This window comes from Triticum dicoccoides, chromosome 4A, assembly GCF_002162155.2.
Source record: "Triticum dicoccoides isolate Atlit2015 ecotype Zavitan chromosome 4A, WEW_v2.0, whole genome shotgun sequence".
In the NCBI taxonomy this organism is placed as follows: domain Eukaryota; kingdom Viridiplantae; phylum Streptophyta; class Magnoliopsida; order Poales; family Poaceae; genus Triticum; species Triticum dicoccoides.
Window position 1 is genome coordinate 314,861,561 of NC_041386.1, and position 18,527 is coordinate 314,880,087.

The window sequence follows — 18,527 nt, forward strand, 5'->3', positions numbered from 1 at the left end:
AAGCTACTAGATGGATCTACTTCTATAGGAGCAAGGGGTGGCGGCCAAGGAGGTGGGAGGACGTCCCAAGGCAGCCTAAAACTAAATCTAGGTCGTACAAGGCCAATGGGCCCAAGTGGAGGTGATGTAACACCTTTGGACTTGTAGTTTGACTCGGATTCTGCTGCAGCATCAGATTGTTTCGTCCACAACACAACGCTCCGGACGAATTTGAAGGTGATTCCAATTGGGTTGGAAAGTGCACAAAATCTAGTTTCCAACAAAAAAAGAATCACCCAATTCGGAGTCCGTATGAAAAACTTGTGTGCGTTTTGAGTCTGGTGTGTCTGTGCAGTCCGAATCTGAATCCAGAACGTGAGAGACTTGGACTCTATCTTCTCTTGGGCCAAAAGTGACGTGAGAGAACTTTTTGGACAGCAAATAAACATCTCTTTCTTCCTTATCTTCATATGTGGATTGTACAAATGTCCCATACACCTGCAATTAGACAAAACACAAAAGTGTGTGAAGTATTTTTGTTCTGGATAACATAAATAGATTATTGAATAGTTTGCACTAGAAATCACCTGACAAATATGCATATATGCAATATTTTTGGTCATATCCAAGGTAGTCATGTCCTCATCATCCTCCCCTTCTTGAAAATAAAGCCGTCCTCGGCGTTGCTTAATCTGAAATGTGGCTAACAAAAGAGACAAGGTGTACATGTTGTATATGTATATGTCATCCATTTTTACTTCCCTTGATTTTTGCATATATGACACTTGAATAGATAAGTAACTTGCATAGTTCATAAAATCTAAAGCCAAAAAATTAGCACAAGAGGTAGAAGGCATGAAAATATTGCAACTCAGTTTGCACATATAAGTGAAGCTCTTATTCATTTCAAAAGATTGACAATGTTCATCATTAAACCATCCCAACATTGGTGAATAAACCGTACTTGCATCAAATTTACATGCTACAACATGCTTAAATAAGCAAACATGCAATAAGTCATTCAACACAGAATCATCACCAAGATTAGAGGTCATATCAAAATGATTAAACATTGGTTCTTTTGCATCAATAGTTAATTCAATGGGTGCACTCAAAATTGTTGGTATTTCAGTTGTTTGATCACATGGCAAAGTCAAATTATCAACGTAGTCCTCTAAAATAGGTGGTGTGATCAAAGTAGTGGGTAGCTCATCAGATGGTGCATTCAAATTGACAAGGCATTCATCATTCTCATGTAGAGATGGAAGATCAGTACCTTTGTCATTACCTCTTATGATCAACTCAGATGATTTAGCCACTCTCGGGGGCGATGTGTCACATGGTGGAGGTGATGTAGTCCTGACAACAACGGATGTGGTTGTCATAGTATGCCTAGTAGTTGAAGGAACAATCATATCAACTCTTGGAATGTGCACCGTGCGCTTGTTCTCCTCGTGGCCAACACGTCGTTTTATTTCCTGTTCAGCTTTGCAAGCAAGATGAAACAAATGGTCCATTGGATAACACTCTTCATGAATTAGTATCTCTTGAATATCACGATTTAATCCTCCCCAAAATCTATCCATAAAATCATCTTCACTTTCTTGTAAAGAGGAATGCAACAAGGTAGTTTGTAAATCATCATAATATTTTGTTACAGTTTCACTACCTTGTTTTAAGTGTTGCAACTTCTTAATCATGTCACGAGTATAATAAGCAGGGACGAAAGTATGTCGCATGGCAAGTTTCAAATCATCCCAAGTAGTAGGTATATAATCAGGGTGTAACCGACAATATTCACTCCACCAAACCAAAGCATAACCAGTGAAAGAACCAACAGCAACCTTAACCTTTTTATGTTCATCGAAATTATGGGAAGCAAATATATTTTTTATGTCGAACTCCCATTCAATATATAAAGCAGGTTTAAAACGGCCATTAAATGGTGGTATAGATACATTAACCTGATCATGTGCATTTGGATGTTTGTGCACCTCTCGTGATGGTTGTGGTATTTGCAAAGGTGGTGGCACGTCTCCCGCGATCGACAAAGCCCATGAATTGACTCTGGATCCTGTCATGATTAGTAGAACAAGAAACAAAACCCAAAAATAATGTTCCTATAACTACTAGGATGTGGTGGTAAAACGCTCACAGTAAAGCAAATATCAATGTCTTACAAGTTCTTACCATGCAGCAGGCGGTGATCGGCAACCAGCGGTGTCAAGTAACTCCGAATATTGAGTAAAGCGATTGCCAGGGGAGCGTACGTATACACGGTGTAGAAATATGTAGAGCTGGATTGGCTATATATGGTAGCAAAAGATTAGCAATAATCAATTCAAAGATGCAATGTTGAATAAACGCTCAACGACGGTACTGTGCTGGTCCTAGGCTAGACCGGACTAGAGACGCGAGCCTAGAACACTAATAAGGTCACGGCGTAGCACAACTAGCATCAATGAAGGATACTAAGTAGCTCTTGACAGCAAGATATAAGTGAAGATCACAACGACAGTGAAGATAATAATGAAAAACAACTGCCAAGCAGGATATACAACAACTCTCTCTCCAACTTTCCTCTTGAAAAGTTTGAGACAATTTTCTAATAAATTCTTTCAAAGAATGCTACTAACTCAAGCTTTCCAATGCAAAAAGAATCACTCAATTCCGAGTTGATATGAGGAGTCAAAGAATTCTAAAACTGGCCTGAAAAATTGGAACAAGCTGTGTTCACGAACTTCGGAGGGCAAAAAGACCTATTTAGAAGCCGATTTTGAGGTGTCAAATATTGAACTAGCTTCTGCAACTATTTAGATGCGTCTCGTCGCTAGCTTCAATTTGAGTACTCACGGAGCCAAAACTGACTTCGTATGAGGAAGATACACCTGTTTTACTGAACAGTGCGGAAAACAGATTCCAATCCGAATTCAGGTACGAGATTGATTCTAGATAGATCCAATTTTTTTTTCTCTCTCTTTTTCTCACGCTTTTTTTTCCTTTTCTTCTCCTTTTTTTCTCTGACTTTTTTTTTCTCTCGTTTTTTTTCTCTCTTTTTTTCTCCCTCTTTCCAAAACAAACTATATCTCAACTATTATTATGACAATGAATGGTTGGTAGCACGTGGTGAAAATTGATTGATGGGTGGTGGACAGCGGAAGAGATAATGATGCAGCGGTGGCGTGACTAATGTGAACAGAACTCGAAACTCTAAACGAACTAGACACTAAGACCAGCAACTCGACACGACGATGCAACCGATAATTCAACTATGCAAGCAATGAAAAGAAAATTGCAAAGGCTCAGATTGGCTTGGACCAAGGATGAATAAATCTAACTCTTTTTTGTGGCTTTTTCTTGGACAATAGGTAAGAAGATAAATCTAATCTAGGAAAACTGGAAATTCTCACCGAGCAACCTGAAAACTGATACCACTTGATAGAGGCTAAGGTGTCCCGTCTTTCGATGAGATGATGGATATCGCTTTGGTGGAAGTCGACTTTGACGATCCGACTACGAACGTGCGAGGACGTCGCGCCTTAGCAATCGCTAAACCAACTCCGAGAGGTTATTGACCACGCCGGAGCACGATCAACCTAACCACGAGGGTCTGTTTCCTGCGAGCAAACGAAGAACAAGCAAGAAACTAAGATTGCAATCTGGATATTGCGAATATAAGATGAAAACTTTATTGATCAAGGTTGGGTTCTGTGACGCCTTTGTCTGGTCGTTGAACACAAACGAAGTACGCGAAGTTGCAGCTATGGTGAACTTTTAATCTAAACAAAACCCAAGGAAAAGCTACTAGATGTATCTACTTATATAGGAGCAAGGGGTGGCGGCCAAGGAGGTGGGAGGACGTCCCAAGGCAGCCTAAAACTAAATCTAGGTCGTACAAGGCCAATGGGCCCAAGTGGAGGTGATGTAACACCTTTGGACTTGTAGTTTGACTCGGATTCTGCTGCAGCATCAGATTGTTTCGTCCACAACTCAACGCTCCGGACGAATTTGAAGGTGATTCCAATTGGGTTGGAAAGTGAACAAAATCCAGTTTCCAACAAAAAAAGAATCACCCAATTCGGAGTCCGTATGAAAAACTTGTGTGCATTTTGAATCAGGTGTGTCTGTGCAGTCCGAATCTGAATCCAGAACGTGAGAGACTTGGACTCTATCTTCTCTTGGGCCAAAAGTGACGTGAGAGAACTTTTTGGACAGCAAATAAACATTTCTTTCTTCCTTATCTTCATATGTGGATTGTACAAATGTCCCATACACCTGCAATTAGACAAAACACAAAAGTGTGTGAAGTATTTTTGTTCTGGATAACATAAATAGATTATTGAATAGTTTGCACTAGAAATCACCTGACAAATATGCATATATGCAATATTTTTGGTCATATCCAAGGTAGTCATGTCCTCATCACTATAGGTGGAATAGAATGGTGGTTGTGGAGAAGACAAAAAAGAGAAGATAGTCTCACATCAACTAGGCATATCAATGGGCTATGGAGAAGCCCATCAATAGATATCAATGTGATTGAGTGGGGATTGCCATGCAACGGATGCACTAGAGATATAAGTGTATGAAAGCACAAAAAGAAACCAAGTGGGTGTGCATCCAACTTGCTTGCTCACGAAGACCTAGGGCATTTTGAGGAAGCCAATCATTGGAATATACAAGCCAAGTTCGATAATGAAAATTCCCACTAGTATACGAAAGTGACAACATAGGAGACTCCCTATCATGAAGATCATGGTGCTACTTTCAAGCACAAGTGTGGTAAAAGGATAGTAGCATTGCCCCTTCTCTCTTTTTCTCTCATTTTTCTTTTTTGGTCCTTTTCTCTTTTTTATGGCCTCTTTTTTTTCTTTTTTTCGTCTAGAGTCTCATCCCGACTTGTGGGGGAATCATAGTCTCCATCATCCTTTCCTCACCGGGACGATGCTCTAATATTGATGATCATCACACTTTTATTTACTTACAACTCGATACTTAGACCAAAATATGACTCTATGTGAATGCCTCCGGCGGTGTACCGGGATGCGCAATGAATCAAGAGTGACATGTACGAAAGAATTATGAATGGTGGCTTTGCCACATATACGATGTCAACTACCTGATCATGCAAAGCAATATGACAATGGTGGAGCGTGTCATAATAAATGGAACGGTGGAAAGTTGCATGGAAATATATCTCAGAATGACTATGGAAATGCCATAATAGGTAGGTATGGTGGCTGTTTTGAGGAAGGTTGATGAGGATGTCAATACAATTGTTACACCCACAGCCCCTGCTGCTATACATACTGGACCAATTACTAGAGCTCGTGCAGGCCAACTAAATTACCAGGTACTTCCGTTTCTTGGTAATGATTCTAATGTTCATGAGAATATGATGCTGCCTAAATTGGATACATTTGTTTTGCTTACAAATGAAGGGCCTGATAGAGGCAAAGGTGTCCCGTCTTTCGATGAGATGATGGATATCGCTTTGGTGGCAGTCGACTTTGACGATCCGACTACGAACGTGCGAGGACGTCGCGCCTTAGCAATCGCTAAACCAACTCCGAGAGGTTATTGACCACGCCGGAGCATGATCAACCTGACCACGAGGGTCTGTTTCCTGCGAGCAAACAAAGAACAAGCAAGAAACTGAGATTGCAATCTGGATATTGCGAATATAAGATGAAAGCTTTATTGATCAAGGTGGGGTTCTGTGACGCCTTTATCTGGTCGTTGAACACAAACGAAATGCGCGAAGTTGCAGCTATGGCAAACTTTTAATCTAAACAAAACCGAAAGTCTAAAGGATGCCCTAAGGGCTGTATACATGGAGGAAGAGGGGGGAATTTCGTGGCCCTTGGTGGAGGGGTCCGACATCAACCCTATCTCTTGTTTCGCCACACATACGGACTCTAAAAATAGCCTATACTTATGTATTTCGAAATTACATGGGCCTGGCCCAATAATAAGGTGACGCAGCACCTAAAATAGCCTCGGGACGAAATTTATGAAGTGGCATCTTGTATATTTCGTCCAAGGCTTCATGCACCCATTATGGTGGCTTCAAAGTCCTGAAATCATCACTTGTAACTCCGTTCTTGTTCCCCTTGCGCATGCCATCATCTCCATGCTTGTTCTTGCTCCAATGTTCATCCTTCTCCAAGCTAGGCCCTTCATTTGTAAGCAAAACAAATGTATCCAATTTAGGCAGCATCATATTCTCATGAACATTAGAATCATTACCAAGAAACGAAAGTACCTGGTAATTTAGTTGGCGTGCACGAGCTCTAGTAATTGGTCCAGTATGTATAGCAGCAGGGGCTGTGGGTGTAACAATTGTATTGATGTCCTCATCAGGGCCTAGCTTGGAGAAGGATGAACATTGGAGCAAGAACAAGCATGAAGATGATGGCATGCGCAAGGGGAACAAGAACGGAGTTACAAGTGATGATTTCAGGACTTTGAAGCCACCATAATGGGTGCATGAAGCCTTGGACGAAATATACAAGATGCCACTTCATAAATTTCATCCCGAGGCTATTTTAGGTGCTGCGTCACCTTATTATTGGGCCAGGCCCATGTAATTTCGAAATACATAAGTATAGGCTATTTTTAGAGTCCGTACGTGTGGGGAAACAAGAGATAGGGTTGATTTCTGACCCCTCCACCAAGGGCCACGAAATTCCCCCCTCTTCCTCCATATATACAGCCCTTAGGGCATCGTTTAGACTTCGGGTTTTGTTTAGATTAAAAGTTTGCCATAGCTGCAACTTCGCGTACTTCGTTTGTGTTCAACGACCAGACAAAGGCGTCACAGAACCCCACCTTGATCAATAAAGCTTTCATCTTATATTCGCAATATCCAGATTGCAATCTTAGTTTCTTGCTTGTTCTTCGTTTGCTCGCAGGAATCAGACCCTTGTGGCCAGGTTGATCGTGCTCCGGCGTGGTCTATAACCTCTCGGAGTTGGTTTAGCGATTGCTAAGGCGCGACGTCCTCGCACGTTCGTAGTCGGATCGTCAAAGTCGACTGCCACCAAAGCGATATCCATCATCTCATCGAAAGACGGGACACCTTTGTCTCTATCAAGTGGTATCAGATTTCCAGGTTGCTTGGTGAGATTTTACAGTTTTTCGTAGTTTAGATCGAGTTTGTTCTTCATACCTATAGTCCACGAAAAAGCCACAAAAAAAATTAGGGTTAGTTCATCATATCCGAACCAATCTGAGCCTTTGTATAATCTTTTTAGGGTTTTGCTTTGTTGAATTTGCGGTTGCATCGTCGTGTCTAGTTGCTGGTCTTAGAGTCTAGTCTTTTAGAGTTTCGAGTTCTGGTCATAAGTTGTCACGCCGCCGCCGCACCATCATCATCACCCCTGCCATCTACCACCACCGCTTATCCGCCACCGCTTCGAATCCGTATCCATATACCACCACAGCTGTCATATACCACCACCGCTGCCATCTACCACCATATATCCACCACCAATCCGAGTTCTTGTCATATTAGGTTTGTTTTCGAGATCCATCTAGATTCCGATTCGTGTTTCCTTGCCGGAGTAGGTTTCGCAAAAAAAAGAGTCCGGAAACCACGCTCCCTTTAGGCCCAAAATTTTTCGAAAACGCATTTTTCGAAAAAATTTGTGGCTATCCTATTTTTAGGTGTTTCTGAGTGTTTTCAGAAAGGTGCCATTATAGGAAGTTTTTTTTGACCCGTTTCCAGTTTTTGGGTCCGGGCAGTCAAAAAAAAAATTGGTCGAAAAAATTTCGTGCCCATCCTGTCAGTTTGAGCTAGGAAGAGTTTTGAGACACTCGCCATTATAGTGATTTTTCGCAAAAAAAAAGCAGCGCAAAAAAAAGAGCGCAAAAAAAAAGAGCGAAAAAAAAAGTTCCAGAGTGTGCTTTTCCCTTGTTTACGTGCCGCGCCGTGATTTTGTTGGTGTTCTAGGGTCGCGTCTCTAGCACAGTCTAGCCTAGGACCAGCACAGTACCGTGGTTGAGCGTTTATTCAACTTTGCATCTCTGAATTGATTATTGCTGACCCTTTTTGCTACCATATTATAAGCCTTCCCAGCTCCACATACATCTACGTCGTGCGTTTGACTCTCCCTAGTAAGCGCTCTATCCAAGCTTTGAGAGTTTTTGACTACAACGGTTGCCGATCACCGCCTGCTGCTGGGTAAGAACTGGTAAGAATTTGAGATTTGCTTGACGGATTTGTGACACCCACCACCACCTCTTGTTAGTAGTCTGTAGAATCATATTCTTGTGTGTTTCTATTGCTGCTAACCATGCCAGGATCACAAGCCGACGAGATTGACTGGGAGAACATGACGAATAAGGATTTGCATGATAAATTTCAGCAAATGATGAGTGAACAGGTGCAAGACGTGCTAAACAGATTTGAAGAGGCCATGGAGAAGATAGATGGCATGGAGAAGACGTTTGAAACAAAGCTCGATAACAAGTTTAATGAATTGCTCGCGCGTCTTCCACCACCACCACCCGCTGCACCTAACGCACCTCTCCAACAACAACAACAACAACTACCTCCACGTCGCGAAATAGACCTCCGCCGAGCGAGCCGTGTTCCTCTTGCGTTTGGCCAAACTGTTGGTGCTGCTGTTGATACTTCTGTGGCTCCTGCTGCTGATGCGGAGGAGGATGATTATGTGGGAGATTACGAGGATGAGGTTGCTCAAAATCAGAACTACGTGCAACCACCAGCACCACCACCAGCAGGTCGACCTCAGGTATATATTCGTAATGGTAGGCCTGAACCACCACCTCAGGTACGAGATGATGTCCATATTCCTAAACTGAAATTGAATATTCCACCATTTGAGGGTAGATATGTTCCTGATATATATCTTACTTGGGAGTTAGAAACTGAACAACGTTTTACATGTTTACAATATCCCGAGGAGAGACGGGTTGCTGCTGCTGTTTGTGCTTTCACTAGTTTTGCATGTGTCTGGTGGTCTGAACATTGTAGATTATATCCTATTCCAACTACTTGGGCTGCTTTGAAAACCGCTATGCGTACGCGTTGGGTTCCACCATATTATCAACGTGAATTGCTTCAAAAATTGTAGCGTTTAAGACAAGGAAAAAATTCTGTAGAAGAATATTATCAGGAATTACAAACTGGCATGATTCGATGTGGTATTGTTGAGGAGAATGAAGCTATGCTTGCACGTTTTCTGGGTGGATTAAATAGAGAGATTCAGACCATTCTAGACTATAAGGAGTATACTAATATCACTCGTTTATTCCATCTTGCTTGTAAAGCTGAACGTGAAGTGCAGGATCGACAAGCATTGGCGCAAACTAACTTTTCTGCAGGCCGACCTTCATCATGGACACCGCGTGCATCTTCTACTTCAACTGCACCAGCACCTCAATCAGGTGCCTCCTACAGCCGTGATACAAGAAAACAGGAACAACCACCATTATCTGCCAAGAGCGCACCTGCCGGGCCTGCACAGAGTTCTTCTTCTTCCAGGACATCAACAGGGCACACAAGTGATATTATTTGTCGTCGTTGTAAGGGAGGAGGTCATTATGCGAGAGAATGCAAATCTCCGCGTGTGATGATTGCTACCGAGGGTGGTGGATATGAGTCCGCTAGTGACTATGATGAGGAGACATTGGCTCTTATTACACGTGAAGAACATGGTGGAGATGATTCTGCTCATGAGACGCAATACATGGCTCCTGAAGACGCTGACAGGTATGAATGTTTAGTTGCTCAACGTGTTTTGAGTGTGCAGGTCACACAAGCTGAGCAAAATCAGAGGCACAATTTGTTCCATACCAAGGGAGTTGTGAAGGAACGTTCTGTGCGCGTCATAATAGACGGAGGGAGCTGCAACAACTTGGCTAGCATGGAGATGGTGGAGAAGCTTTCTCTCACCACAAGACCACATCCACATCCTTACTACATCCAATGGTTCAACAACAGCGGCAAGGTTAAGGTAACACGTACTGTTCGTGTGCATTTTAGTATCTCTACATATGCTGATTATGTTGATTGTGATGTGGTACCTATGCAAGCATGTTCCTTATTACTTGGTAGACCATGGCAATTTGATAAAAATTCTGTACACCATGGTAGAAACAATCACTATACTCTTGTTCATAAGGATAAAAATATTACTTTGCTTCCTATGACTCCTGATTCCATTTTGAAGGATGATATTAATAGAGCTAATAAAGCACAACAGGAGAAGAATAAGAGTGAAAATCAGATTGTGGCAAAAGAATTTGAGCAACAAATGAAGCCTAATAATAAACCATCTAGTGTTGCTTCTGAAATTAAATTGAAAAGTGCATGTTTATTTGCCACCAAATCTGATATTGATGAGCTAGATTTCAGCAAATCTGTTTGCTATGATTTTCTGTGCAAAGAGGCATTATTTTCATTCGAGGACGTGCCTTCCTCTTTGCCTCCTGCTGTCACTAACATTTTGCAGGGGTTCGCTCACGTTTTCCCACAAGACGTGCCACCGGGATTACTGCCTATTCGAGGGATTGAGCATCAGATTGACTTAATTCCCGGTGCTTCACTGCCAAACCGTGCACCATACCGTACCAATCCAGAGGAGACGAAGGAGATTATGCGTCAAGTACAAGAGCTTCTCGACAAAGGTTATATACGCGAATCCCTTAGTCCTTGTGTTGTTCCTATTATTCTAGTGCCGAAAAAGGATGGTACATCACGTATGTGTGTTGATTGTAGAGGCATTAATAATATTACTATTCGTTATCGTCATCCTATTCCTAGGCTAGATGATATGCTTGATGAATTGAGTGGCTCTACAATATTCTCCAAAGTTGATTTGCGTAGTGGCTACCATCAAATTCGTATGAAATTGGGAGATGAATGGGAAACAACATTTAAAACTAAGTTTGGATTATATGAGTGGTTAGTCATGCCTTTTGGGTTAACTAATGCACCTAGTACTTTCATGAGATTAATGAACGAAGTTTTACGTGTTTTCATTGGATGATTTGTGGTAGTTTACTTTGATGACATATTGATTTATAGCAGATCTTTGGAAGAACATTTGGAACATTTACGTGATGTTTTTATTGCTCTACGTGATGCACGTTTGTTTGGTAACCTTGGGAAGTGCACCTTTTGCACCGGCCGAGTATCTTTTCTTGGCTATGTTGTTACTCCACAGGGAATTGAAGTTGATAAAGCCAAGATTGAAGCCATTGAGAGTTGGCCGCAGCCCAAAACGGTCACACAAGTGAGGAGTTTTCTTGGCCTCGCTGGATTCTATAGGCGTTTTGTGAGAGATTTCAGCACCATTGCTGCACCTCTCAATGAGCTTACAAAGAAAGATGTGCCTTTTCTTTGGGGTACCGCACAGGAAGAAGCCTTCACGGTATTGAAAGATAAGTTGACACATGCTCCTTTACTCCAACTTCCTGATTTTAATAAGACTTTTGAGCTTGAATGTGATGCTAGTGGAATTGGATTAGGAGGTGTGTTATTACAAGATGGCAAACCTGTTGCATACTTTTCTGAAAAATTGAGTGGGCCTAGTCTGAATTATTCTACTTATGATAAAGAATTATATGCTCTTGTTCGGACTTTAGAAACATGGCAACATTATTTATGGCCCAAAGAATTTGTTATACATTCTGATCATGAATCTTTGAAACATATTAAAAGTCAAGCTAAACTGAATCGTAGACATGCTAAATGGGTTGATGATAGAGGCAAAGGTGTCCCGTCTTTCGATGAGATGGTGGATTTCGCTTTCGTGGAAGTCGACTTTGATGATCCGACTACGAACGTGCGAGGACGTCGCGCCTTAGCAATCGCTAAACCAACTCCGAGAGGTTATTGACCACGCCGGAGCACGATCAACCTGACCACGAGGGTCTGTTTCCTGCGAGCAAACGAAGAACAAGCAAGAAACTAAGATTGCAATCTGGATATTGCGAATATAAGATGAAAGCTTTATTGATCAAGGTGGGGTTCTGTGACGCCTTTGTCTGGTCGTTGAACACAAACGAAGTACGCGAAGTTGCAGCTATGGCGAACTTTTAATCTAAACAAAACCCAAAGTCTAAACGATGCCCTAAGGGCTGTATATATGGAGGAAGAGGGGGGGAATTTCGTGGCCCTTGGTGGAGGGGTCCGAAATCAACCCTATCTCTTGTTTCCCCACACATACGGACTCTAAAAATAGCCTATACTTATGTATTTCGAAATTACATGGGCCTGGCCCAATAATAAGGTGACGCAGCACCTAAAATAGCCTCGGGACGAAATTTATGAAGTGGCGTCTTGTATATTTCGTCCAAGGCTTCATGCACCCATTATGGTGGCTTCAAAGTCCTGAAATTATCACTTGTAACTCCGTTCTTGTTTCCCTTGCGCATGCCATCATCTCCATGCTTGTTCTTGCTCCAATGTTCATCCTTCTCCAAGCTAGGCCCTTCATTTGTAAGCAAAACAAATGTATCCAATTTAGGCAGCATCATATTCTCATGAACATTAGAATCATTACCAAGAAACGAAAGTACCTGGTAATTTAGTTGGCGTGCACGAGCTCTAGTAATTGGTCCAGTATGTATAGCAGCAGGGGCTGTGGGTGTAACAATTGTATTGATGTCCTCATCATCCTCCCCTTCTTGAAATGAAGTCGTCCTCGACGGAAGTTCATCTTCCTCACCCAAATAAGGCTTCAAATCTGCAATGTTAAAAGTGGGACTAACCCCAAAATCTGCAGGCAGCTCAAGTTTATATGCATTATCATTTACTTTCTCTAACACCTTAAAGGGACCATCAGCACGTGGCATTAACTTTGATTTGCGCAAATCAGGAAATCTATCCTTACGCAAATGTAACCAAACAAGATCTCCAGGTGCAAACACAACATGTTTTCTACCCTTATCTCCAGCAAGTTTATATTTAGCATTCATACGCTCAATGTTTTCCTTAATTAACTCATGCATTTTTAAAATCAATTCAGCACGTTGTTTAGCATCAAAATTAACCTTCTCCGAAGATGGAAGAGGCAACAAATCAATAGGTGCACGAGGTAGGAAACCATACACAACTTCAAAAGGGCACATCTTAGTAGTAGAATGCAATGAACGATTATAAGCAAATTCAATATGAGGCAAGCATTCCTCCCACATTTTCTTATTATTCTTCAAAACAGCCCTAAGCATAGTAGACAACGTTCTATTGACTACTTCAGTTTGTCCATCAGTTTGGGGTGACAAGTAGTACTAAAAAGCAGTTTAGTCCCCAACTTAGCCCATAAACATCTCCAAAAGTGGCTAAGAAATTTAGTATCACGATCTGAAACAATAGTATTTGGCACACCATGCAAGCGAATAATTTCACGAAAGAACAAATCAGCAACATTAACAGCATCATCACTTTTATGACATGGTATAAAGTGTGCCATTTTCGAGAATCTATCCACGACAACAAATATGCTATCCCTCCCCTTCTTTGTTCGAGGTAAACCTAAAACAAAGTCCATAGATATATCCTCCCAAGGAACACTAGGTACAGGCAAAGGCATATATAAACCATGAGGATTGAGTCGTGACTTAGCTTTTTGACATGTAGTGCAGCGAGCAATAAAATGCTCAACATCCCGTCTCATCTTTGGCCAAAAGAAATGTGTAGCAAGTACGTCCTCCGTCTTCTTCACGCCAAAGTGTCCCATTAATCCTCCTCCATGCGCCTCCTGCAACAACAAAAGACGAACGGAGCTAGCTGGAATGCATAGCTTGTTAGCACGAAACACAAATCCATCGTTAACAACAAACTTGTTCCACATTCTTCCTTCTTTACAATTCTGCATTACATCTTTAAAATCAGCATCATGCACATATCGATCTTTGATGGTCTCCAAACCAAATATTTTGAAGTCAAGTTGTGAAAGCATAGTATAGCGACGAGACAATGCATCAGCAATAACATTTTCTTTTCCCTTCTTGTGTTTAATGACATAAGGGAAAGTCTCAATGAATTCAACCCATTTAGCATGTCTACGATTCAGTTTAGCTTGACTTTTAATATGTTTCAAAGATTCATGATCAGAATGTATAACAAATTCTTTGGGCCATAAATAATGTTGCCATGTTTCTAAAGTCCGAACAAGAGCATATAATTCTTTATCATAAGTAGAATAATTCAGACTAGGCCCACTCAATTTTTCAGAAAAGTATGCAACAGGTTTGCCATCTTGTAATAACACACCTCCTAATCCAATTCCACTAGCATCACATTCAAGCTCAAAAGTCTTATTAAACTCAGGAAGTTGGTGATGAGGACATCAATACAATTGTTACACCCACAGCCCCTGCTGCTATACATACTGGACCAATTACTAGAGCTCGTGCACGCCAACTAAATTACCAGGTACTTTCGTTTCTTGGTAATGATTCTAATGTTCATGAGAATATGATGCTGCCTAAATTGGATACATTTGTTTTGCTTACAAATGAAGGGCCTAGCTTGGAGAAGGATGAACATTGGAGCAAGAACAAGCATGGAGATGATGGCATGCGCAAGGGGAACAAGAACGGAGTTACAAGTGATGATTTCAGGACTTTGAAGCCACCATAATGGTGCATGAAGCCTTGGACGAAATATACAAGATGCCACTTCATAAATTTCGTCCCGAGGCTATTTTAGGTGCTGCGTCACCTTATTATTGGGCCAGGCCCATGTAATTTCGAAATACATAAGTATAGGCTATTTTTAGAGTCCGTATGTGTGGGGAAACAAGAGATAGGGTTGATTTCGGACCCCTCCACCAAGGGCCACGAAATTCCCCCCCTCTTCCTCCATATATACAGCCCTTAGGGCATCGTTTAGGCTTTGGGTTTTGTTTAGATTAAAAGTTCGCCATAGCTGCAACTTCGCGTACTTCGTTTGAGTTCAACGACCAGACAAAGGCGTCACAGAACCCCACCTTGATCAATAAAGCTTTCATCTTATATTCGCAATATCCAGATTGCAATCTTAGTTTCTTGCTTGTTCTTCGTTTGCTCGCAGGAAACAGACCCTCGTGGTCAGGTTGATCGTGCTCCGGCATGGTCAATAACCTCTCGGAGTTGGTTTAGCGATTGCTAAGGCGCGACGTCCTCGCACGTTCGTAGTCGGATCGTCAAAGTCGACTTCCACCAAAGCGAAATCCACCATCTCATCGAAAGACGGGACACCTTTGCCTCTATCACGTGCTGATGGTCCCTTTAAGGTGTTAGAGAAAATAAATGATAATGCATATAAACTTGAGCTGCCTGCAGATTTTGGGGTTAGTCCCACTTTTAACATTGCAGATTTGAAGCCTTATTTGGGTGAGGAAGATGAACTTCCGTCGAGGACGACTTCATTTCAAGAAGGGGAGGATGATGAGGACATCAATACAATTGTTACACCCACAGCCCCTGCTGCTATACATACTGGACCAATTACTAGAGCTCGTGCACGCCAACTAAATTACCAGGTACTTTCATTTCTTGGTAATGATTCTAATGTTCATGAGAATATGATGCTGCCTAAATTGGATACATTTGTTTTGCTTACAAATGAAGGGCCTAGCTTGGAGAAGGATGAACATTGGAGCAAGAACAAGCATGGAGATGATGACATGCGCAAGGGGAACAAGAACGGAGTTACGAGTGATGATTTCAGGACTTTGAAGCCACCATAATGGGTGCATGAAGCCTTGGACGAAATATACAAGATGCCACTTCATAAATTTCGTCCCGAGGCTATTTTAGGTGCTGCGTCACCTTATTATTGGGCCAGGCCCATGTAATTTCGAAATACATAAGTATAGGCTATTTTTAGAGTCCGTATGTGTGGGGAAACAAGAGATAGGGTTGATTTCGTACCCCTCCACCAAGGGCCACGAAATTCCCCCCTCTTCCTCCATATATACAGCCCTTAGGGCATCGTTTAGACTTTGGGTTTTGTTTAGATAAAAAGTTCACCATAGCTGCAACTTCGCGTACTTCGTTTGTGTTCAACGACCAGACAAAGGCGTCACAGAACCCCACCTTGATCAATAAAGCTTTCATCTTATATTCGCAATATCCAGATTGCAATCTTAGTTTCTTGCTTGTTCTTCGTTTGCTCGCAGGAAACAGACCCTCGTGGTCAGGTTGATCGTGCTCCGGCGTGGTCAATAACCTCTCGGAGTTGGTTTAGCGATTGCTAAGGCACGACGTCCTCGCACGTTCGTAGTCGGATCGTCAAAGTCGACTGCCACCAAATCGATATCCATCATCTCATCGAAAGACGGGACACCTTTGTCTCTATCAAAGGTATGGTGGGTGTATGGTACCGGCGAAAGTTGCGCGACACAAGGGAGGCTAGCAATGGTGGAAGGGTGAGAGTGCGTATAATCCATGGACTCAACGTTAGTCATAAAGAACTCACATAGTTATTGGAAAAATCTATTAGTTATCGAAACAAAGTATTACGCACATGCTCCTTGGGGGATAGATTGGTAGGAAAATACCATCGCTCGTCCCCGACCACCACTCGTAAGGAAGACAATCAATAAAGAAATCATGCTCTAACTTTATCACATAACGGTTCACCATACGTGCATGCTACGGGAATCACAAACTTTAACACAAGCATCTCTCAAATTCACAACTACTCACTAGCATGAATCTAATATCACCATCTTCATATCTCGAAACAATCATAAAGAATCAAACTTCTCATAGTATTCAATGCACTGTATATGAAAGTTTTTATTATATCCCTCTTGGATGCCTATCATATTAGGACTAAGTTCATGACCAAAGCAAATTATCATGCTGTTTAAAGACTCTCAAAATGATATAAGTGAATGATAGAGGCGAGGGTGCCCCGATCTTTCGATGAGATGATAACTATCGATTTGGTGGAGACGACTTTGACGATCCGACTACAAACGTGCACGACGTTGCGCCTTAGCAATCGCTAAACCAACTCCGAGAGGTTATTGACCACGCTGGAGCACGATCAACCTGACCACGAAGGTCTATTCCTGCAAGCAATCGAAGAACGAGCAAGAATATGATAAAGCAATCTGAATATTGCGAATATATATGAAATATTGATAATGGTGGGGATCCGTAAGCGGTCTTGGTCTGGTCGTTGGACACAAACGAAGTACACGAAGTTGCACTGGCTAACTTTTAACTAAACAAATCCCAAGGAAAAGCTACTAGATGGATCTACTTATATAGGAGCAAGGGGTGGCGGCCAAGGAGGTGGGAGGATGTCCCAAGGCAGCCTAAAACTAAATCTAGGTCGTACAAGGCCAATGGGCCCAAGTGGAGGTGATGTAACACCTTTGGACTTGTAGTTTGACTCGGATTCTGCTGCAGCATCAGATTGTTTCGTCCACAACTCAACGCTCCGGACGAATTTGAAGGTGATTCCAACTGGGTTGGAAAGTGCACGAAATCTAGTTTCCAACAAAAAAAGAATCACCCAATTCGGAGTCCGTATGAAAAACTTGTGTGCGTTTTGAGTCAGGTGTGTCTGTGCAGTCCGAATCTGAATCCAGAACGTGAGAGACTTGGACTCTATCTTCTCTTGGCGCAAAAGTGACGTGAGAGAACTTTTTGGACAGCAAATAAACATCTCTTTCTTCCTTATCTTCATATGTGGATTGTACAAATGTCCCATACACCTGCAATTAGACAAAACACAAAAGTGTGTGAAGTATTTTTGTTCTGGATAACATAAATAGATTATTGAATAGTTTGCACTAGAAATCACCTGACAAATATGCATATATGCAATATTTTTGGTCATATCCAAGGTAGTCATGTCCTCATCAGTGAAGCATGAGAGTTCAACAAATTTCTTCAAAATAAAACTATCGTCGTGCTCTAAAAAGATATAAGTGAAGCACTAGAGAAAATGACAAACTACTACAAAAGATATAAGTGAAGATCAATGAGTAGTCGAATAATTATGTAACTATGTGAAGACTCCACATAAAGAAAATTTCAGATCTTAAGTACTTTATTCAAATAGCAAGAAAAACAAAATAAAATGACATTGCAAAGATAGCACATGTCATTTGAAGAAGCAAAACTTAGGCTCAACCAAGGCTAACCGATAATTGTTGATGAAGAAAGGTGGGACTGTAGATAATTTTTTGTTACTCATTGTATAAAAATTTCAAGATTTTATCATGTTTTGACTATTCACAAATATTCAAAACATAACGGCAAACTTTGTGTTTTTAAAACAGTAACATATGGACTTGCAAAATAAGCATGGTAAAGGCTATACTTGACCTTTTTATTGAAGTAAAAGATGCAAAACATTACTCTAAATAATAGCAAGTAAATCCTAATAAAAGAAAATGACGCTCCAAGCGAAACACATATCATGTGGTGAATAAAAATTTAGCTCCAAGTAAGGTTACCGATGAACGAAGACGAAAGAGGGGGTGCCATCCGGGGAATCCCCAAGCTTAGGCTCTTGGTTGTCCTTTAATATTACCTTGGGGTGACTTTGGCATCCCCAAGCTTAGGCT